The sequence below is a fragment of the Lissotriton helveticus genome, chromosome 3_1, assembly GCF_964261635.1.
Source record: "Lissotriton helveticus chromosome 3_1, aLisHel1.1, whole genome shotgun sequence".
NCBI classification, from domain to species: domain Eukaryota; kingdom Metazoa; phylum Chordata; class Amphibia; order Caudata; family Salamandridae; genus Lissotriton; species Lissotriton helveticus.
This window is the reverse complement of record NC_136061.1, coordinates 342,250,690-342,274,183: the sequence shown is the minus strand read 5'-3', so window position 1 is coordinate 342,274,183 and position 23,494 is coordinate 342,250,690. Positions and strand designations below refer to the sequence as shown.

The 23,494-nt window shown below is 48.4% G+C and overlaps 1 protein-coding gene across 3 annotated transcripts in view; it reads right to left on the bottom strand.

Annotated features, from left to right (window-relative positions):
* The window catches only part of ZSWIM7 (zinc finger SWIM-type containing 7), a 753,195-nt gene that overhangs the window by 363,749 nt on the left and 365,952 nt on the right, over positions 1 to 23,494 (bottom strand). The window lies entirely within an intron of this gene.

Below are 23,494 nucleotides of genomic sequence, written 5' to 3'. Positions count from 1 at the left end.
GACACCGATCTCGGTGGAACCGGAGGAGGAGCACCCGGCACCGGGGCCTGCGGTCCTGACGGAAGAGCAGGTAGAGGAGGCAACGGAGGAGGGGTCGAAGCCCTCGGAGGAGGCCCTCTAGGCAAAGGAGGAGGAGGAGGCTGTATAACAGTCTTCTTTGGTGTATACACCTCTGAATACGCCGTTCCCGGCGAGCCACCATCCTGTTCTGACTGAGGGGAGCCCCCCACAGTCCTCGGCCTGTCCTTACGACCCCCTGACGAGAGGTGTGGCGCCGCGGCCAGGGCGACTGACGCTGGAATCTGGGGATCACGGTTCGATCCCCGGCTCCGGCGGCAGGTTAGCCCAGCACCATGTGACTCTGGGCAATAGCTCGCTTAATCTCCCCGACGGCCCCCAGCGCCTAGAGACCCTTACGGGTGATTGTGCGCTTTACAAATGTGGACTTTACTTACTTACGTCAAAGACCGGTGTTCAGACGTCGACCGTGGTTCCTTCGACGTCGAGCGGCCCTTCGGCGTCGACCGTTTCGCACTCCTCGGCGTCGACCGGCTTCTATGCCTCGACGTCGACCCCGACCAGATGGACGAACCTCTAAACCTCGACGACGGGCGCTGGCGCCTCGACGGCGACCTCGACCGCCTCGACGACGACCTCTTCGATCGCCTCGACGTCGACCTCTTTGAACGCCTCGACGTCGACTTCTTCAGCGCCGGAGACCTCTTACGCCTCGACGGCGACCTCGCCGTCCTCGACGGCGGCCTCGACGACGAGGATCCCCTCGACGACGATGATGTCCTCGCCCTCGACGGCGAACGGCGGTGTCGCCTCGACGGCGAGCGCCGACGCCGGGTCCTCCGATGCCGTCCACTCGACACCGACGGCGAGGAAATCGACACCGGGTTCGACGGCGGCCTGTGTAAGTCCCTCGACGTCGACGGGCGACGTTTTCTCAACCCAGAGCCCTGGGGAGACCGGGAACTGGCCGTGGACCTTCCTCTCGACGTCGTGGTCATGGCAACCGACCCAGACGGAGACCTTGGACGTTTGCTGGACTTCCTGCCCCTGGGGAGCCCCCCAGAGGCCTCAGCATGGGCAGTAGAAGCCCCTCCAGACCCACCTTGAGCCTTCAGTCTTCTTTCTTCAAGTCCCTGAAGTCTGATCTTCCTCCTGTCCTTCAGGGTCCTGCCAGAGAAGCCTCTACAGATCACACACTCCTCTGGGATGTGGGAAGAGGGAGGGCAGAGGATACACACCTCATGGGGGTCTGACTTGGCCTTCTTCCTGGAGCACTACGGGCATTTGTCAAATAATGCAGGCATTATTGACAACAAAAGAGTGCAGAAAACCAAGAAGAAAGTCACCAAAATACTTTAAAAGTACACAAAATCGAATTTAGTGAAAAAACACCAACAAACCCTTGAAAAGGGAGAGCTCAATGCTCCAGGGTCCTGCTTGCAGGAGCCGGAAAAAAGAACTGAAACTAAGTTGGACCTGCTATGCATTCTTGGGTACTGGGAGAAGGTTCTGGAAGATTCTCTTAATGGCACAGTATCCTGTTTTGAGCCACATAATGGCAGCCTATGGGGCTTGTCTGTCCAGGTTCTTCTCTCTATCATTCCTGAGGGATTTTGCTGGTAAAGCAAGGGAAATCTGTACAGGCTTTTGCTGTTTTGTGGATTTTATGGTGGAATTTCTAGTTGAAGTACTGGACAGTGTAGCCTTTTTAGGCTGCATTATCTGTCTTTAAATTCTCTCTTAAGTGTCTATGCTTTTCTGCATTTTTTTGACACTATAAGAGATTATTTTTGATTGCTCCGGGGTCCACGCACATGGGCGGGACTATTCACTAGATTATGACTATACACAGAGATCCCCTACTACAGAAACACAGTGATCCAAATAAACACACCCAAGTGGTTTATTAGATATGTACAACTGTGTTTGTGGTGGAGGGAGCATCAGTCGAAGGTTTAATCTGCTGGCAAATCTCACAAGTAAGGGCATAATCAGGAATTTGTTTGTACAGTCCACGCCACCAGTAAGGTATCTGCAAGATAGTGACAGTCGCTGAAAAGCCAGCATGCGCTGAAGCCATGCCCTCATGAGCGGCTGTTATCAATGCTTGTCTGCGGTCCGCGTTGGGAATCAACCTGTCACCAAAGTCGTTAATTCTCACATAGGGAACTTTATCAGGACTTAAATGATAAGAGCACTTCGAAGGGAAACCTCTAGGGTAATTATCTCCCATCTCTGTAGCAGCAATAGCTGCCAAGATGTCATCATCAATCTTACTTTTGGATCTTGTAACTGCTGCTACTAAGTATGTCGCCACTGCTGTCTTGGCTGCTTTGTCAGCTAGAAAGTTACCAACAGCGTGTACTCTTACGCGCTGGTGACCAAGAGTGTGAATTACATTCACGAGGGGCAGACGTTCTCTTAGTTCTGCGACTCGTATTCAAAGCATTTTGTGTTTGATTGTACTACCCTTGGAATCACGATATTCGTTTTGAGTCCAAAAGAATACATTTTCGTAGAAAGACTGAACACAGAAGTAAGTGTCACTTACAATTAAAGTAGTCACATGAGGGTCAGAAAACACTAGTGCAAGCACCAGAGTTCGTAGCTCTGCCAACTGGGCGGTACAGTCCCCTAATGACTGCGTATGCACAACATCAGACTTGAAGCACAAGTTACTACTTCTGTAACGATATATCTGTAAGTCCATATATCTGTAAGAGACATTAGTTAGTGATAGATTGCTTACCTTAGAATATCCCGAGGCATCCGACTGGATCCGAAAAGTTTTGCTAGCAGTACCCCAGCATGTCAGTGGGTGGCGTCGCGTGGGTCCGCATCCGTCGCTGGCGTATGCACCGAGATGACGTCACGGAGACTACTTAGGCACCACCCATACGCGCTGACGTCAGTTCTGTGCACAACTTTCCGTGCCAGGAATGCAGAGCCATGCAAGAAACCGACCACTGGTGCCATAAAACTAGAGCCCTGAAAGGGATGTCCTTAACCCTAGTAATCAGTCAGCAGAACAGGGAGGATGGGTGGGGCGGTAAGGAATCTATCAATAACTAATGTCTCTTACAGATCTATCGTTACACAAGTAGTAACTAGTGCATTCCTTACCTTAGAAAAGATACCCCAGCAATACCAACCCCGCTGGTGAGTCTGCGAACAAGATTATACCAGGAAGTCACGGAGAACAGAACGGCCAAAGAAGCCGTCTCTCTGGACTTGACTGTCAAGGTAATAATGCTTGGTAAACGTGTGCAGTGAAGCCCACATAGCTTCCTGACAAATGTCCTTCAAGGGAACGCCGCGTCCCATGGCAGTAGTGGCTGCAGTCGCACTGGTGGAATGGGCACGCAGCCCCACAGGAGGCTCCTTCTTAGCCAATGAGTAACAAGCTTTGAGCACAAAGCGACCCACCTAAGATGGTCCGTTTGTGCACGGCCTGACCTTTTTTTGCGCCCACGTAGCCAACAAAGAGCCAACAAAGAGCTGGTCATCCACCTGGAACTGCTGTGTGAGCTTCAGATAGAACGAGAGCGCACATTATGGGTCCAGACGGTGGTGCCTCTCTTCCTCTTTTGAGGGACCCGGAGGCAGAAAGAAGGTGGGCAAAGTGATGGTCTGCCGAATGTGGAAGGGAGTGACAACCTTTGGCAAGAAAGAAGGACGGGTCCTTAAAACCACCTTGTCCGGATGAACAGAAAGGAAAGGAGGTTTCGAAGAAAGAGCCTGGGGCTCACTCACTCTTCTAGCAGAGGTGTTAGCTACCAGGAAAGCCGTTGTGAGAGTAAGAAGTCGCAAAGGACAGTTATGAAGGGGCTCGAAGGGAGCGCACATCAGATATGTCAAGACAAGGTTTAAGTCTCATTGAGGCATGATGAATGGTAAGGGAGAAAATGTGTACGTAATGCCTTTCAGAAAACGGTTAACAACTGTGGACTTAAAAAGAGAAGGCTGATCTGGAAGCCATAGAAAGGCGGAGATGGCCGAAAGATTACCTTTGATAGTGCCCAGAGTGACCCAATCGCTATTCGTGAGCCACCACTGCAAGTGTCGTGCAGTGCCCTCTGAGATCTGGACGTGATCAGACAGGTTGCCCTGATGCTGTGCCCACTGGAACTTCAGGTCCCACTGCAGAGCCCGCATATGCCACCTGGCATGTTGCACTAGCAGTATGCAGGAGGCCAGCAGGCCCAGGAGCCGAGGGTTATCCTGACAAACTCAGGAGAGAGGCTGAAAGATCGAAATCATAGCTTGAATATCTCGGACTTGCTGATACAGGGGATAAACCCGAAACTGTATCGAATCCAGAACCGCTCCGATGAAGGGGAGCTTCTAAAAGGGACTCAGGTGTGACTTCGGCATATTGATGGAGAACCCCAGCAAGTGCAGGAGATCGGCCGAAGTCTGAAGGTGGGTGACGACTGCCTGGGGCGAACCCTCCTTCAACAACCAGTCGTCAAGGTAGAGGAAGACTGAAACCCCTGACCTTCGCAGGTGAGCTGTGACCACCGCCATCACTTTCGTGAACACCCGAGAGGCACTGGTAAGGCCGAAGGGTAGCACAGCAAACTGAAAATGCTCCTGGCCTACCGTAAACCACATGTAACGCCAGTGGCCAAGCAGGAAAGGGGATGTGAAAATATGCGCCCTGCAGGTCCAATGCTACCATCCAGTCTCCAGGGTCGAAGGCAGCCAAGAACTGAGCCAGAATCAACATCTGGAACTTCTCCTTCTGGAGGAAGCGATTTACGTCCCTGAGGTCCAAGATGGGATGCAAGCCCCTTTGTCCTTCTTGGGAACCAGAACGTAGTGGGAGTAACAACCACGCCCTACTTCTGGCCCAGGGATGCACTTGATAGCCCCCTTGGCCAAGAGGGCCATAACTTCCTGTTGGAGAAGCGCAAATTGATCCCCCAACATGTGGTGGAACCGAGGTGAAATGGCCGGGGGGGGTAGGCTCGAAGGGGAGGGAGAAATCCCTCCTGACGAGTTGCAGCACCCACTTGTCGGAAGTTACAGAACGGCAATGGAGAAGGTGATGACGAATCCTGCCACCCACCAGCATGGGGTGCGACCCGAAGCTCAGACTAGGAAGGCTTCGTAGTGGACGTTGCGGGGGCAGAGGTGGATTGACCCTCACGCCGGCCCCCAGAGCCACCCCGGGGTCTTCCACGGCCTCGGGCCCGCTGAATTTGGTTCTGTGCAGGTTTCTGCTAAACGAACGGGCAGGGGTGCCTCTGCCAAGGCCACGAAAGGAATGAAAAGTAGACGTGGCCGTGCGCATGGTGGAAAGGCCCAAGGAGTTGGCCGTGGCCCGAGAGTCCTTAAAACACTCCAGAGCAGTGTCGGCTTTATCGACAAACAGGTGGGTGCCGTCAAAAGGCATGTCCATGAACGAGCTCTGGACGTCCAGGGAGAACCCGGTGGACCGCAACCAGGAATGGCGACGAAGCGCCACGGTCATGGAACTCGCCCTACCGAGGGAGTCCACAGTGTCCAAGCCACAACTAATGGCAAACCTAGCCGCGCCCTTATCCTCAGCCACAGCCTGGGACAGCACAGTCTGGACCTCCTCTGTACACTGAGGCAACACGTCAGCACCAGTATCGAACACCGGGTGGGAATAGCGGCCCAAAAGGCACATGGTGTTCTCCGACCGCAGCCCCAAGCTGCCTGAAGAGAACAATCGCTTACCAAACTGTTCCAACCTCTTAAAGTCCTTATCCGGCAGAGCCGTGGGAAAAGCACTCTGGGATGTCGAAGCTTGAATGACTACACTCTCCGGAGTGGGATGAATAGTCAGAAAGGCAGGGTAACCCGGCGCCAAAAGATGATGCCTGGCGACATTTTTATCCACAGGAGCCCCTGTGGCCGGCCGCGACCAAGTGCCCAACAAGACTTCAGTGAGGGCATCGTTAAAGGGCAGCAATGGCTCCGACAAAGTGGACGCCAACTGGATCACCTTAGTGAGGAGATTAGTCTTAAGGGTCACCGTGGGGAGATCGAGGTTAAGGACCTCAGCTGCCCGACAGAGCACCACCGTTTAGGAGGTGCCTTCCTCCATAGTGGGTGGGGGAGAGGCAAACCCCGGATCAGAGGAGAGGTTAAGACCGCCGGCCTCCTCCAAATCGTCCACCCAGTCCTGATCAGAATCACACTGACGAGCTAGAGGGTCCTCTGACCCCTCTCAATCGTCCTCTGCCGCCGGTGCAGTCGGCACAGGCCTCTGCAGTCAGGCAGGGATCAGTGAGGGAAAAAACAGCACCAGGAACGGCGCCGGCCGGGGCCGCGCCAGCGCAGTGTCCCAATTCGGATCCCAGGAAGATTCGGGTTCCCTCTGGGAACCGGGGCAGAGGCGGAACCAGCAGTAGCCATTGTGGCGCCGCCGGCGGAGCTGGTAGCATGGGACCTGGAGCCAGCGGAGCAGGATCCTGCAGTGCCTGGACTGGATCCGCCGGAGGAGCCGCCGGATTAGCAGGATTCTGATACGAGACCGCGGGTCCCGAAAGCGCACTAGCGGGAGCCGTAGGCCTAAACAGGCGGTCCACTGTAGCAAGGAATTCCTGCATTTGTATGGGAGTCGCCGACGGACCCGGGTAAGGCGGGTAGGCCGCGGGACTCCCAGGCTCTGTAGGAGCCCCTGTCCCCCTCGTCCACATCTGAGGACCGACGGGGGGACGTCGTAGAGCAAAAATGCTTCTTCGACTTCTTTTTGTGTCATCTCTTACCCGAATCCGAGGGTGAAGACTTGGATCCCGAGGAGCGGTGATGGCGGCTCTGCAAGCGGTCACGGGAAAAACCCCTGGACCTCGAACAGCGCGGGGACGAGTGCCAAACTTCAAGCAACTTCCGACGCCGCTCTCTCAAGGCCTTCGGGGCCATAGCCCTACAGTCCAGACAGGACCAGGAGTCATAGTTGCGCTCCAGGCAGTAGAGACAGACGTTATGAGGGTCCGCCACCAACATATTTCGGCGGCAGGTCCCGCAAGACTTAAAACCAGGCATCCCTACTCGCACCAGAGAAACCAACACGAGACAAAAGTCTCAAAAATATAGTCAAAAAATGACCAAGGTGCGTGCTCTAACCGGATCTGCGCTTGCTGACGCAGAAAAAGAAAGTACTGACATCAGCGCGCATGGGTGGCACCTAAGTAGTCTCCGTGACATCATCTCGGCACATACGACGCCAGTGACGGACGCGGAGCCGCGCGACACCACCCACTGACGCGCAGGGGTACTGCTAGCAAAATTTTCCGGATCCAGTCTGACACCTGGGGATATTCTAAGGTAAGAAATCTATCACTAACGTGTCTCTTTCAGATTTCTCCATTCACCATGGTACCCACCACTATTACGCAGGCCGCTGAATAAGAGTGGTTAGAATCCGTCGCCGGTTGCGCCGAACCGTCTGTGTAAATGATACAATGGTAATCCCCAAGCGGACGCATGGACATAGGAGCAGGATGAACAAATTCATACTATAAGTACTCCTGAGTCTGCAATGAGGGATCAAAGATAAACGTGACATCCGGCGATGTCAGTGAAGTGGCCCACTGTATCCAACGCAGATGCAAAGCTTTTGAATTAGGTACACTGGCTCTCGTCACTGCCTCAAGGGCAGGATACGGTGTAACAACCAACATGCATTTTCCCTGCGACAGCATACGTTCTTTTAGAATAGGCATCTGCACGGCTGTCAAAAAATTTTCGACAGTAGAAAAGCGCATTTCAGCCGAAGTGTACAAGTGTGATTTGTAAGCAATGGGGACTGTGTCTCCTTCATTAAACGTCAAGTATGTGAAACCCACTGCACCTGGCACAATTCTTATTACCAGGTTTGTGTGGTCGTCACGTGTCAGTAAGTATTTAGATTCAAGAAGATCAGAATGCAAAGAGTGCAGTATAACTGAATGTTCAGGAAACCAGCATGATTTGATAAAAGTAGGTTGTATCAAAGCATATAGAGGCTTGATACGCTGGGCATAATCGGGAATGTAAGTATGCCCGAAATTGAAAAAAACCAGTAAAGATGGTAGTTTTTTCAGAGATGTCGGAGGGCGCAACAATGTGCACTTCTCCAGGAAGTGAGGAGCTAAACCTCGACCTTCGTTGTTGAGCTCATAGCCCAGAAATAACACTGTGTACTCTGCAATATGAGATTTTGCAAAGTTAAACTTGTATCCGAAGTCCGCAAACATAACAATGATGCGGTCAACACGACACAGATGCTGCCATAATTCGTTGTCTGTGAGATGAATATCATCAACATACGAGTATGGATCTGGGTCAATGCCATCCAACAATGTGACGACACGGGCGGCAAAGACGCCCGGGCTGTTTTTTGTAGCCCATGGCTAACCTTTTGAACTGGTTTTGTTTGCCGCCTGATGTAAATGCTGTCCATTGACTACTGAGAGGGGGCAGGTTATGACTAAAAAAGCCACTGGAAAGTTCAAGTGTGGTTTTAAACCGGTTTCTCACAAGACTATCGACCAGAGCAGAACTGTGGGTATTTTGTACTGCGCACGTATGACAATGAGAGTTAAAATGTCGATAATTCAAAACTAGGCGGTACGAACCATCAGCTTGGTCACAGTGAAAAGAGGATTATTCATTGGTGACGCACATGTTTCAATCACACCTTGATACTCTATTTGTTCAAGGATTTCTGCTACGGGAGCTTTTGCTTCCCGCCGCTTCGGATATTGGGGTAGGGGCTGTAGCATAGACCGCAATGGAATCTCATGACTGGGAAAAAGTTTATCCCATCCCACCTGAGTATGGTATAACACCGGTGCAAGAACCTGAGCACACTCTTCTGCAAAGTTCTGCACTTGCTCCTTGGGCACAGTGTGTGCGAAACTAGGGAGGATTACCTCCTCCCCTCTCGGAGCTGGCAAAGCAAAAGGCGGGGCCAGTCTGCCTCTGCTAACAAAATGTCATATGTAGAAGTCAGATTTTCCCCAAAAATCCCTTTTATTACACGTTGTATGTCACCTTCAATTAAAAGAACTATGCCATTCAGTCTGTCAGGGGGAGCCACGCTAGTGTCAGCTGTTTCCACAGTAACAAACGTGTCAGTTCCTGTCGCCTTCAGATATGGACGCAGTGCTTGTCGCACTATTGTAAACCGCCGCTGCGCTGTCCAGCAGCTTGAGTGCCCATGTCAGGTTCCGAAGCTGTGTTCCCACTATCTGTGGCATACCTTGCAGTTAGTGCAGCAACCTTATTTTTCTGAAACTGAGGTCTTTGACATGGAAAGTCGTCCTGCTTGCCTTTGCTCTCAATTGTGCGGGGCTTCTCACGTCATTGTGGGGTGCCCCGACCTCTGCCACGCTCTCCTCCACCGGCTGGGGAGCCTGATGTTTCCTGAAGAACGAGGAGAACGTTGATCAAGAACCTGAAGTCTATCAGGATACCTCATTTTTGTGAGGTCGCGCAAATCATATGTGCACTCAGTAGACATGTAACTGTGATGCAGGACGCGACCCTCGTTTCTGTTGCTGCTTCCCCTGTTTTTTACCCTTCCAATATTGCCTTGGAAAGTAAGGACGGTCGTCTTTATTAAACTTAGCCGTCTGTGTTTGCGGTTGTGCTGCTGTCTTAGCAAAAGGATGAACACCCAAACTATTGCGGCCAACAGTCTTATAAGTCTCCGCAATTATTTTCGGTAACCTTCGGGGTTTCTCGGCGTCTGCGACAAGGACCAAAGCATTAGACGCCTGAAAGTTTACTCCATCCCCCTTGACATTGGCAAGGATCAGATCAGAAACGACGTCAAACACTCCGACCAGCCTCATTCCTACCTCGACAGCCGCCTCCGGTCCGTGTTGATCCTAAACACGCTTTATCACGGAGGGCAGTACAGTCATAGACGGTGTGCCAAAGCACTACGAATACAGTGCGGCAAATATTTTAGCCCAGCTTTCACAATCGGTTACCTCAGGCACCAAGTCTTTCTGCAAACTAATGATGAGGAACCTGTATTTCTCCACAGGAGTTGTATTTAGAAATACTGCTTCCAATTGGTCAAATTTCTCTGCAAGCCAATAAGGCATATCGTCCTTATCCTGGGGGCGCTTGCCCATGAGCAGTGCGCGACTATGCTGAGCTATGTCAATATCACCCATAAGGACACAGAGAAGAAAAACAATCAATACAAATTGTAGCACAAAAAGGGTAGTAATTCAAATAATGTGAACCTTTTTAAATCTCAAGCTTGAATGAACCTATATCTTATCTGTATAGGTAGGTTAATCCATCACAACCGTCACCCGGAAACAGAAGTGAGGGTGTTGTGGACTAAGAGAAGCACTAACTACTAAAGAGTCTCAAATATAAGACCAAACATTAGGTGCGCCATGTTGCGGGGATTCTGTGTTAGCACAGAACTGTGCGTAGGAAACCAGGACCTCAGTGACTTGTGGTGTACCAGAAACTCACCTCAGCACCCAGAACACCTATCCGACTAGCATCAGTGTCTCATTCGTTCTCCGTCCTACCGCAAAGCTACCAATGATTAGACAACCTAGAACATGCGACTTAGAATACTCCCAGGAATGGTGGGAATCAAGAACACTCTTTTGTTTATATTCTCATACAAGTCCACAAAGTGAGTAATTAGAGACACAGTAAAGTTTAAAATATTTATTTTAACTACGTGCTCTAAGATGCAGTATTTTGGCTAACATAAGTAGGCATATGGTTAGAAATAAAACAATCAGCATTGTTACAATTCCATAAAACACAATGGGAGAAATCATATTGTCATATAGCTACTGTTTATCTTTATAATGTGTTAAGTTAGCATAGGCTCATTAAATGTTTAAACGCCATTTTTTCTTTTGCTGCTTCTGCACACGACACTTAATTGTTGATTTAGCTTTCAACCTAGTAGCCCGTTGTGGTTTACATGAGAATAATATGTTATTGCTCTGATATCAGCTTTGCTTAATAAACTATGTCTGTACAGAGAGTGCTGAAGCTTCAGGAATAACACGATACAGAATTTTTATGAGGTCTGATCTCCGCACCTTCATAGACATAACATAAGTGCAGCTTCTGCCAACTTTTGGCTTTAGTCGGGTTTTATATTGCTTTGCTTTGAGCACAGATACACACTTGATGCTGTTCGCATGCAGAGAGAGCTGGTGTATGCTGATGTGATCTCTTCATTCTAGGATCTTGAGGTATGGGCCCGCCCTGTTAAAACCCAAAGAGACCTTCTTAGCTATTAATATAATATGTGAGTTAGGGAGGGTGAGAAATAAGTGTTGTTAACCCTTATTCATTACAGCATGTTAACATGCTGTCACAGTTTGCTTTCTATGGACTAGTAACTATGCTGATAACTTTGCTTCTGATAATATGTTTCCTTGTATTATCTAAGATACTGCGTTTGAGAAAACGGCATTAGGAAATAAATATTTCAAATGTGCACGTGTCCTCATTTACTCCACGTTCTGGTGTGAAATGATTGTATAACGAAAGAGTGCTCATGTGTTCCACGTAACCTGAGGTATTGTAAGTTCATGTTCTGGTTTGTCTAAACATTGGGAGTTTATTATGACCAATGAGACACTGTAGCTAGCTCGGTAAGGGGTTTGTTGGGTACTGAGGTGAGTTTTGGGTCACCCTAATTCGCCGAGGTTCCAATCCTCTGTGCACAGTTCTGTGGGAGAACAGAAACCCTGCTACATGGCGCCCAACGTGGGGCGGTCTTATATCATGACACTCGAGTAGTATATCACTCAAACCTTAACCCCTTCTCTATCGTTTCCGGAAAACGGTGGTGTCGGAAAAACCTACCTATTTTTGAAATAGGTCTTTTCAAGCTTGAATCTATCTAAAACGGTTTCTTTGAATTACTACCCAGTTGTGCTACAAAGTTTCCTTTGTTTTTCAGTAGTTCCGGTGTGATCATGGTGCAGGCTGTGAACATCCTGCAGCATAGTCGCATTGCGGTGCGCAACCATTTACAGACTTACCAGGTCCCTGTGGATGGCTTAGCTGTGATCTTAGTGGTGTGTGCAGATCCGGCGTACCCTTTCGAACTGTTTTATTCGTGGGTAACGTTTCCGGCAATCGACGCAAATTCTGGTGTGTTCCACACCTACACACCCTCACCTGTACCGGCTGAATATACACCGTACAGGGCACTGGAAATACCTATTGATCATTGGCAGCATCGCGTTTGGTTTGATGGCACCCTACCCCACTCTTTGTCCGCTGCGAGGTTGGGTCCTTTGTCCATTCCAGGCACAAATTGGCCTGCATTGGGTGGATTCACCCCGCATCCGAATCACGGTGCTCGTCCCTTGGCAGATATTCGCAGACTACATGTTGTTTCGATTGCCATGATTCGTGCATTAGTGCAATACATAGGTCGTCATCTCCCGGGTGGTCCCCCGGGGGGTCCGGCTGTTCAGACGGAACATGGCGGTTTGAAGCTCAATCCGGTTATGGTCAATTCGGTTTTTGGTAAGCGCCCCGATGATAAAGATGAGTTCCCTTTCTGGCTTGCCGAGAAATTTGACCAACTGGAAGCTGTGTTTCCGAATTCTACTCCTGCTGATAAGCATAGAAGGTTGACGATTACTTTGCCTAAGGATTTAACTCCTGAACTCGTTGACTGTGAAAGTTGGGGGAAAACTTTTGCGGCTGTTTATGCGAGGTGTTTCGGCACCCCATCTATGTCCGTACTGCCTACGATCGTTAAACGTGTTCAGGATGATCACGGACCGGAAGCAGCGGTTGAATTGGGTATGCGCCTGTGTGGTTCTTTTGAGATTGTTAGCGATCTCATACTCTTCAATATAAAGGGTGATGCAGTGAACTTTCAGGTGTCGAATGCTTTGGCTGATCTACCCGATGCCGAAAAACCCCGACAGTTGGCGAAGATTGTTGTGGCCGCATATAAAACTATAGGTCGCACAAGTAAAGGTCTGAAGTATTTTGCTATCAAGGAGAAAAAACAACCACAAGGGCAGTCTGCTGAGGCAGATGTCCAGCCCAAGTCCAAAAAACAAAATTGGCCTAAAAATCAGAAACAGGGGAAGCAACAACAGCAGACTCAGGATTCTTATCCTGCTCCACAAGTTTCTGCGCCGACAGAGAGAGTTTATGACTTGCGCGATCGCGCGATGATTAAATCACCTGATCGATTTCAGGTTTCTGATCAACGCTCTCCTCGTTCCTTTCAGGACTCATCGGCCCCGAAGACCGGTGAAGGAGGAGGCGGAAGAGGACATGGTGGCCAACAAGGACGTGGCCAGCCCCGCCAGACAGACGGCGCAGGGAAGCAGGAGGATTCTACGCCAAAAAGACCGCAGTTTGCGAAAAAGAAAGTCGCTGCCTTAACAGCTCATCGATATGCCACAGTGAGAACACGGCTTCGGAATCTGACGTGGGCTCTGACCTTGCTGGACAGCGCGGTGGAGATTACCATAGTGAGAGAGGCGCTGCGTCCACTACTGAGGGTGACAGCGACTGATGTCTACGTTGTAATAGAAACAGCCGATACAAGACTTGCTCCCCTGAAAGACTTTATGAAATTGTCCTGTTAATTGAGGGTGACATACAACGTACCATCAAAGGGGTATTTTGGGAAAATCTTTCATCTACGTATGATATTTTGCTTTCGGAGGCTGACTGGCCCCCACCTTTTGTGCTCGCGGCGCTGCGAGGGGAGGAGGTAATCCTCCCCAGTTTCGCGAACACTGTCTCTAAAGAGCATGCGCAGCATTTTGCTGAAGAGTGGGCTCGGGCTCTTGCACCGGCTCTGTACCGTAACCAATGTGGTTGGGATAAATTGTCCCCTTGCCACGAAATTCCCTTGCGGTCTCAGCCGCAGCCTCAACCTCAATATCCCATTCGGCGTGAAGCCAAGGCTTCCGTCGTGGAAATCCTTGAACAATTGGAATATCAGGGAGTTATTGAAACGTGTGTGTCACCGATGAATAATCCTCTTTTTACTGTGACCAAGCCTGACGGATCGTATCGTTTGGCATAGGATTACCGGCATTTGAACTCGCATTGCCGTAACTGTGCTCTACAGAATACTCACGGCTCTGCCCTAGTGGATAGCCTAGTGCGTAAGCGTTTTAAAACAACGCTTGACATATCCAACGGTTTCTATGCCCACAGATTGGATAGCTTTAGCTCCCAATGGACCAGTTTTACATGCTCTGGGGTCCAAAAACAATTCCGGCGTCTCCCAATGGGCTATAAGAATAGTCCTGGTATCTTTACCGCACGCATAGTCTCTCTTTTAGAGAGAATCGACCCAGATGCTTGCTCGTATGTGGATGACATATATCTCACGGACGACGAAATTTGGGAGCATCTGTGTCGTGTAAATTCGATTATTTGTAACTTTGCAGACATGGGTTACAAATTTAACTTTGCAAAATCGCACATTGCTGAGTACACAGTGTTGTTCCTGGGCTATGAGCTCAACAATGAAGGTAGAGGTTTGGCTCCTCATTTCTTGGAGAAATGCGCACAGTTGCGCGCTCCTACAACACTGAAAAAATTACAGTCTTTACTGGGCTTTTTAAAATTCGGGAGGACATACATTCCGGAATATGCCCAGCGTATCAAGCCTTTGTATGCTTTGATACAACCAACTTTTTCCAAATCATGCTGGCTGCCTGAGCACTCAGCCATCTTGCAATCCTTGCAGGCTGATCTGCTCGCTTCTAAGTTTTTACTGACTCGTGATAACCACACCAACCTGGTAATAAGAATAATTCCTGGGACAGTGGGTTTCACGTACCTCACTTTTAATGAAGGAGACACAGTACCTATTGCTTATTGTTTCCCACTGTGGAAAAGGTTTTAACAGCTGTGCAGATGGCGATTCTTAAGGAACGAGCTCTGTCGCAGGGGAAACGCATGTTGGTTGTTACACCCTGTCCTCATTTGGAGGCAGTCACGAAAGCCAGTGTACCGAATTCGAAAGCTTTGCACCCTCGGTGGATTCAATGGGCTGGTTCCTTGACGTCCACGGATGTCACGTTTATTTTTGACACCTCGTTGCGGTCGCAAGAGTACTTGCAGTATGAATTTGTTCATCCTGCTCTTCTAGCTATGAGGCCTTTGGAGGACTTCCATTGCATCATTTACACTGATGGTTCGGCGCAGGTTGCGCATGGCTCTAAACACGCCTATGTTTCCGCATGCGCCATTGTGGTCGGTGCCATGGTAAACGATGAGTTCATATCCAAGGCAGTACACACGCAGCCTCTGGGGGACTGCACCGCACAATTGGTAGAGCTTCGTGCTCTCTTACTAGCGTTGGAGTACGCTGATCCTAGTGTTACTACTCTTATTGTGAGTGATTCTTACTACTGTGTCCAGTCTTACAATGAAAACTTGTTCTTTTGGATTCAGAATGAATTTCGTGATTCCAAGGGTAGCACAATAAAACACAAGATGATCTGGGTTCGAGTGGCGGAGCTTAAGGCTACATTGCCGCTCGTTTTTGTAATTCATACTCTCGGCCATCGGCGTGTTGGAGTCCACGCTGTCGGTAACTCGCTTGCTGATGAAGCAGCGAAATCAGTAGTCTACATACTTAGTTGCAGCAGTTACTAGGTCCAAAAGCAAGATTGATGATGACATCTTGGCGGCTGTTGCTGCCAATGAGAAGGGAGGTAAACATCCTACGGGGTTCCCTTCGAAGTACACATACCACTTAAGTCCCGAAAAGGTTCCTTTTGTGAAAATTCCTGACGTTGGAGATCGTTTGATTCCCAACTCGGATCGCAGGGCTGACTTGATCACAGCGGCGCATGAAGGTGTGGCGTCTGCGCATGCGGGCGTCTCGGCCACTGTAACTCAATTACAACAACGTTTCTGGTGGCGGGGACTGTACAAAGAGACGCGTGATTATGTCCTTCTATGTGACATTTGCCAGCAGATTAAACCTTCGACTGCTGCGCGTCCACCACAGACACAGTTGTACATTTCTAATAAACCACTAGGTTGTGTTTATTTAGATCACTGCGGTCCTTTTTCCTCTGATACTGCGTATAAGTACATCTTAGTAGCAGTTGATTCATGCACATGCTTTGTGTGGGTCTGGCCCCATCGCAGCGCTGATTCACGGACTGTCGTTAGAGATTTGCGTATTTTTGTAGGGATTTTTGCCTGTGGTACCTTCCATTCGGATCAGGGTCCGGCTTTCGCCTCTAAGGCGTATAAGGATGCCATGAATTCGATGGGGGTCCAAGTCAAGTTTTTGTCTCCCTACAGACCTGAGGGTAATAGAGTAGTGGAGCGAATGAACCGTGATTTAAAGCAATCTTTGACAGCTCGAGTTATAGGCACTGGCAGAAACTGGCTGGCCCACCTCAATGGCGTGCAGCGTGCTCTTAATAATCTCCCTAGAAGGTCTCTGGGTGGGCGGACCCCATACGAAATGCTCTTTGGCATCAAGATGTACGTCCCTGACCTTGACGGTCTAGACTGCGTGGCTCGCGCCACAACCTTTGACGTAGATGAACATTGCAATGTTTTACAGGATCTACAAAAGACCAGAGACAGTCTTGCGAAGGAACATTTGCCTCCACATCGGATGTTGCGTTGCAGATCCCGGTAGTCGGCTGGCTACCCCAAGTTGGAGAACTGGTTCGAGAAAAGATCGATAACAAGAAAGAATTTGGTCCTTCCTATCGAGCTCCGGTTCCAGTGCTTGGTGTGAAGGGCACAAGAACAGTCATTTTACCACTGCTTCCTGGTCGTAAGGAAAACAGGTTTATCTCAATTGACAATGTCAAGATACACAGAGTGGCCGATTCTTCTTAGCATGACACCGGCTGTTTCCTGTCCTTCCATTGTGAGAAATTCAGTTTTGCCCACTGCTTCTAATCATGAAACTGAAGTGGCCATCGAATTACCTGCAATTTCCAGTCCTTTACTAAGTACTTTGCCCGGTACAAACCATGACGAAATAGACTATACTTACCCCACTGACATGTCCATGCCTGACCTGCAAGCACGCTTGGCCACAGAATCCAGATTTTCATTTGACCCTGTTTCCAATGCTTCGAGAGAACCCTCACGTTTTGCAGTTTATGCCAGCTTATTTAAAAAACATTTTTTGATTCCCCCTTGGACATATATTTGGCTGGTGCTTTTTTCAATTTACCTTTTTATGTCAATTGGGTTTGTGTTTTATTTTTTCAGGATTATGAATGGACACTATGTCGAGGAAAGAACATGTATTCGACATCTGAATGGAACTTTAGCCCCCTTTCCTCTTCGCATTCTGCACACAGGTTGAAAAGAGACTTGACATTGGTTAACATCACTGCTTGGCCTGTCCTTGATGGGATAGTGTGGGATGCCGTTAGGTTTCAAATTCATGGCCCTACCGAGGTTGTTAATGTCCCTAATGTGCTTGGAGTTAACATGGGGGATGTAGTGAAACAAAACATACGTTCTGATGTTTGGGATGTTCAGGCAGTAGAGTCTTTGTTTTCTGATTTGAAATACTATGCTGCCTTTGATGCGGAAGATTTGTACTTAGAATCTGCTAATTATGGTGATTTGTTTTGCTTTCAACATTTTGGCAATCACTTCTTGCATAAAACAACGTCCAGAAGGAATACTGTAAATTATACACAGTGGGAGCATTGCCCAGCTCCTAAACAAGGCAGTTCAAGTACTTTTTTGAGGAAGTACACTTATTTTACTGACTTCAATCAGTCTAATCCAGAGTCCTTTTATTTCAAAATGACACAGAAGCCTATGTCCAAGGTTAGACTTACCGATACCAAATTGTTGTACTCGAAGTCCTTTCTTGATCAGCTAGCTGTTGGCGGCTATGAATTATGGAAGGAAACTATTGACTTAAAATCTGTTTGGGGTTCTAAAAGCTGGCAGGTACAAGGCACTGAGGCTTTGCACCGTGCTTGTCTCATCCCTAATCAAATGTTGTTTTTGAATTCTTCTATTTCACAGACAACATGCTTTGGATTGGCTACTTCTAAAAAATTGAATACTCCAACCATCCCTGAATTAGAAGAATATTCTGGCTGGGGTAATACTACCCAGTTTTCGATTAGGGACTTACAAACCCTGTTGTTGAATTCATCCTTTAACATATCCAGTATGGATCCAAAGGGTTGGCTAATGTGGCACAGAAGTGCTGATTCATGCCAGCGCCGGTTTCTGGGTTTGTCTGATGGCTATACACAGGTCAGACCTGATCCACGTTTTGAATCTGATCATTCTGTTACGACTTACTCAGTGGGCAAATTATGTCAAAATTGGCTGACACATTCAAAATTGTCTGCAGTGAAATTACATCTTGCAAAGCTGAATGATGATGTCGATTTAAATGATTTCATAAAAGGCCCGGCTAGTGGTAGATCAAAAAGATGGATATATGCTGTTTATAATGAAATCTGGAAGACATCACAGATTGAGGCAGCGACACGCCTTAGAGCTATAGATCAAGCCAATCTAGAGAAAGTGCTTGCTGTGGTAGATAATAGTATTAACATGCTTTCTTCCCGCATTTACACTTTAGATAATATTGTGTCTTCTGTAGTGGATATTGTGCATGATGAAGTGTCTGTGTTGTACCATGGTCAGAATCAATTACGTTCTATCATGCAATTTGCATGGACCCTTCAAACGCTTAAATCTGGCAAGGTGCCATGGACCTACATGAATGTTTCTTCTCTCTTTGCCCCCTTTAATTTGACTGACAAGCAGCGCTTACTTTCCATGCGAGATGCTTCATTTTGTATGTTACATATTGAGAGATTAGAGTCCTTGCCTTTTTCTGTGGCAGAGGCCAGCGCTGCAACGTGGCTTATCCATGGTTTGATAACATTACCTTTTGCTTTGTATAAATTTACAAATTGTATGAGATATGTTGCCATAGGTCGCTATGAGCCCTTAGGTAGTGCGTTTCTCCATGAAGTCTGGTCCCTTCCTTTCACTTATAGATGTTTGAAAGACGGACAGGAGGTTCATCTAAATGGGGAGGAGTGTACAGAAACACCAGATCACTCGCTAATGTGTAGGCATATACAATTGCACGGTTCTTGTAACCAGGACCGGCCAAACTTAGCCTGTGTTTTAAAAGGGACTCCAGTTCCTGCTATCACCCCGACTTTTACATTGTTGGGAAACGGAAGTTATTTACTTTTAAATAATGAAGATTGTTGCGGGTTAATTAAAGGTGTTGCTTATGTGGTAACCGTGACTGAGCGTGTAGTTTGCTGCAGAAATGTTCTGTACCCACCCACACATGAAAATAGGGATGTTTCCATCTGGCCACGCATCCCAACCTTGACAGCAGCGTACAACGGCATGAGCAGAATAAGGGCTCTATTGTCCCAGAAAGAAGTGGCCTTGAGTTCGGCTCGGGAAACTTTCGTGCTTCACATAGCTAATACCCGGACTGAGGTTCAGGCCCTTTTAAATACTGATTTACCGTTACATTTCAGCGAGATGGTTCACTCTATCTTTAACGCGTCCTCCACAACTGGGCTGGCGCATTTTTTTAAAACTATTAGCAGTGGTCTTGTAACTTCATTTGAAAAAATATTTGGAGTCATCCCTGCTTTCTTCCATTCCATTTTTTCGAGTTTGTTTGGTGGATTCCCGGTTTTACTGGCACTAGCGGCAGGCGTTCTAGTGGTTGTTTGCTTCCTTAAATATGGATGCCCCACATGTGGAAGGAGCCGCCCAGCCCCTTCTGGCGCTGTTTCGCAACCGGATGCTTGAATATTATGGCACGCTGCCGCTTGCGATTTTAAGCACGGCATATGGATTATCGTTTCGGTTTTCCTACTTCACCTGTGTCCAGCCTGTGTTTCATTGCCTAAGCTGTGATTTTGACTGGGCCATTGATTTGTGTCTCTGCGGACCGGTTTCTCCTGACGTCGACTTTAATCAGCTGATGAGTCCCATCGTTACTCACGAGTTGGTTTGTACTGGCGAAAGGATTATGGCCTTAGCAGCGATGCATGGACTAATGGGTCCTTGGAACATTCTTACAGCAGCGCAAGATTTCTTGGCACTGAGCTTTCTTGAAAACCCACCGAGTATTCCTCTGATGGTAATAGAGGCTCCGGTACTAGGAGAACACGTATGTTCTTTTCCTCTTTTGAATTGGATGGCTGAACTGTTTTCGGATGAGACGGTGATTTCCTGTTGGAGGCTGTTGCTGCATATTTTGCATATTCGGTCTTGCCTTGAATACCTTTATTGGTTTATGTTGATGCCACCTTTTTCTTTTTTGCATTTTTTCACCTCCCAGTCCCATTGACTTGAGTGCTGTTTAATACTGAAATTGACATTTTGAATTTTTGCTTTGGTTATAACGTTGTTCATGGCTCTTGAACTCTGGTTTCATGAAGTTGCCCTTATCTTATCTTATCTTATCTTATCCGTGCTCGGATCATGGGGGGTGGCATATAGCTACTGTTTATCTTTATAATGTGTTAAGTTAGCATAGGCTTATTAAATGTTTAAACGCCATTTTTCCTTTTGCTGCTTCTGCACACGACACTTAATTGTTGATTTAGCTTTCAACCTAGTAGCCCGTTGTGGTTTACATGAGAATAATATGTTATTGCTCTGATATCAGCTTTGCTTAATAAACTATGTCTGTACAGAGAGTGCTGAAGCTTCAGGAACAACACGATACAGAATTGTTATGAGGTCTGATCTCCGCACCTTCATAGACATAACATAAGTGCAGCTTCTGCCAACTTTAGGCTTTAGGCGGGTTTTATATTGCTTTGCTTGGAGCACAGATACACACTTGATGCTGTTCGCATGCAGAGAGAGCTGGTGTATGCTGATGTGATCTCTTCATTCTAGGATCTTGAGGTATGGGCCCGCCCTGTTAAAACCCAAAGAGACCTTCTTAGCTATTAATATAATATGTGAGTTAGGGAGGGGGAGAAATAAGTGTTGTTAACCCTTATTCATTACAGCATGTTAACATGCTGTCACCGTTTGCTTTCTATGGACTAGTAACTATGCTGATAACTTTGCTTCTGATAATATGTTTTCTTGTATTATCTAAGATACTGCGTTTGAGAAAACGGCATTAGGAAATAAATATTTCAAATGTGCACGTGTCCTCATTTACTCCACGTTCTGGTGTGAAATGATTGTATAACGAAAGAGTGCTCATGTGTTCCATGTAACCTGAGGTATTGTAAGTTCATGTTCTGGTTTGTCTAAACATTGGCAGTTTATTATGACCAATGAGACACTGTAGCTAGCTCGGTAAGGGGTTTGTTGGGTACTGAGGCGAGTTTTGGGTCACCCTAATTCGCCGAGGTTCCAATCCTCTGTGCACAGTTCTGTGGGAGAACAGAAACCCTGCTACAATATTATACTGGTAGTGGAAACAGGTCATAAAGTGCCTTGTGTACCACCCTCCCCTTGCTCGAAGCTAGGTTTTATAATAATAGAAGGTCTCTAGTTTTCAACGGGGAATCCCATACCTCAAAGATCAGCTTAGGTGAATCACATTAAAAGATCAGCAAGCTCTCTTGTAGATGGAAAGGTTTTCTCCAAGTGCCTGCAAACATGCATGCAGTGTAATATTAAAGGCACTCGAATTTCAGCTTCTTGCAGCTGGGGTGCATGTTATGTCTAGAGCGTGGGCCGATCACCCTGAATCAACAGCTTACATTTTTATTTGACCTGGATGCTGGGAGCACAAACTGTACAGACTGAGGCTGCCATGTAAGTTTAGGGATGTGGAAAGCAGACCGTTCTCTCATGTGAAGAAAATCAAGCAGGTAAACTTACAACAGATACATGTAGTGTCGTGTGCAAAATCGGCAAAGTTGCAAAATGGCGTTTAAACTTCTAATGCACTTATGCTAACATAGCAATGTGTGCAGGCAGATTTCGGTCTTCACTACAATTGCTGCTAGACCTAAATCCAAATACCTTACAATACCTGGATATCCCACGGGTGAATAGCCGCGCTATACAAATACTAATTAATTGATTGAAGCCAGGAAGCAAGAGTACATCGATGGGGTTTGTCTCTCTGGCCAATGGTAGCTTAATCTTCCTACCGTGAGAAAAATACAGACTGATGGAGATCTGCGGCATATTGTTCCCATGACACACACAGAAGTAGAAAGGAGGAAGGAATGCTTCCAGAAAGTCTAAACCCCGACTATCAGTCTGGGTAGCACTCCAACACATTGTTTTTACCCACTCAACCACTCTAGACAGAGGTCCACCTTGTATAAATCAGTACTGACTGCTCTTCATGGGAACAACCCATCCCAAACTTTTACAGAGAGTGTTCTGGAGCACTTTACCAACAAATATTTTCAAAAGATAAAACGGAGACGCTGCCAATGATGAAAGACATCAATCACACAGAACAAAGACAGTGTCAAATAGCATCACAGTGCACTGCTTGGAGAAGCAGGATGATCAACCACCCATGGAGAATAGTGACATCCAACCTATAGAAAGAAGTTTTGGGGATAAACCATCCATCCTCTTTCCACTGCCTCTGATATTAAGTCGAGCTAAGTTAATTGTTCTAAAAGCTAAGCCACCTTCTGGAAAAGTGACCCAGTACCAAATGATTGTGCTTTAGTCTACGAAGCCAAATTTTGGCGTTAATTATTAGTTTTCAGGGCTCGACAAATCCACTCACCCGCTCGCATCTGTCCAACCGGCGCCTTAACGGAAGGGATACCACCTGCCCTTGGCGGGCTCGGGGGCTCAGCTTCCGAACCCTAGCCAGGTCGGGGAGAGCCTCCCAGGACCAGATGAACCCCCTTGTCCCCAGAGCCCAGACGCTCGGCTGATTTGCAAGATGGGGGGCTCCCGCACCGGGGGCCCGCCAGACGGAGCTCAAGCCCCGGGCCAAGTCCCAGCTTCCGAAGCCTAGCCAGGCCGGGGAGTGCCTCCCCAGGCCCGATGGACCCCCGTGCCCAGAGCCTGGAACTTCGGCTGGCTTGCAGGACGGAGGGGCTCCCGCACCCCGGGGCCCGCCAGACGGAGCTCAAGCCCCAGGCCAGGTCACAGCTTCCGAACCCTAGCCAGGCCGGGGAGAGCCTCCCTAGGCCTGATGGATACCAGTCCCTAGCATCCTGACCCTCGCTGGCTTGCAGGAAAGGGGGCTCCCGCACCCCGGGCCCCGCTGGACGGAGCTCAAGCCCTGTGCCCAATCCCAGCTTCCGAACCCTAGCTAGGCCGGGGAGAGCCTCCCCAGGCCCCGATGGACCCCAGTCCCCAGCACCCGGACCCTCGGCTGGCTTGCAGGAAGGGGGGGGCTCCAGCAACCCCGGGCCCCGCCTGACTGAGCTCAAGCCCCGGGACCGGTCCCAGCTTCCAACCCTAGCCAGTCCAGGGAGAGCCTCGCCGGGACCCGGTGAACCCCTGTCCCCCGCGCCCAGAACATCATCTGGCTTGCAGGACGAGGTGCTCCCGCACCACGGGGCTTGCCGGA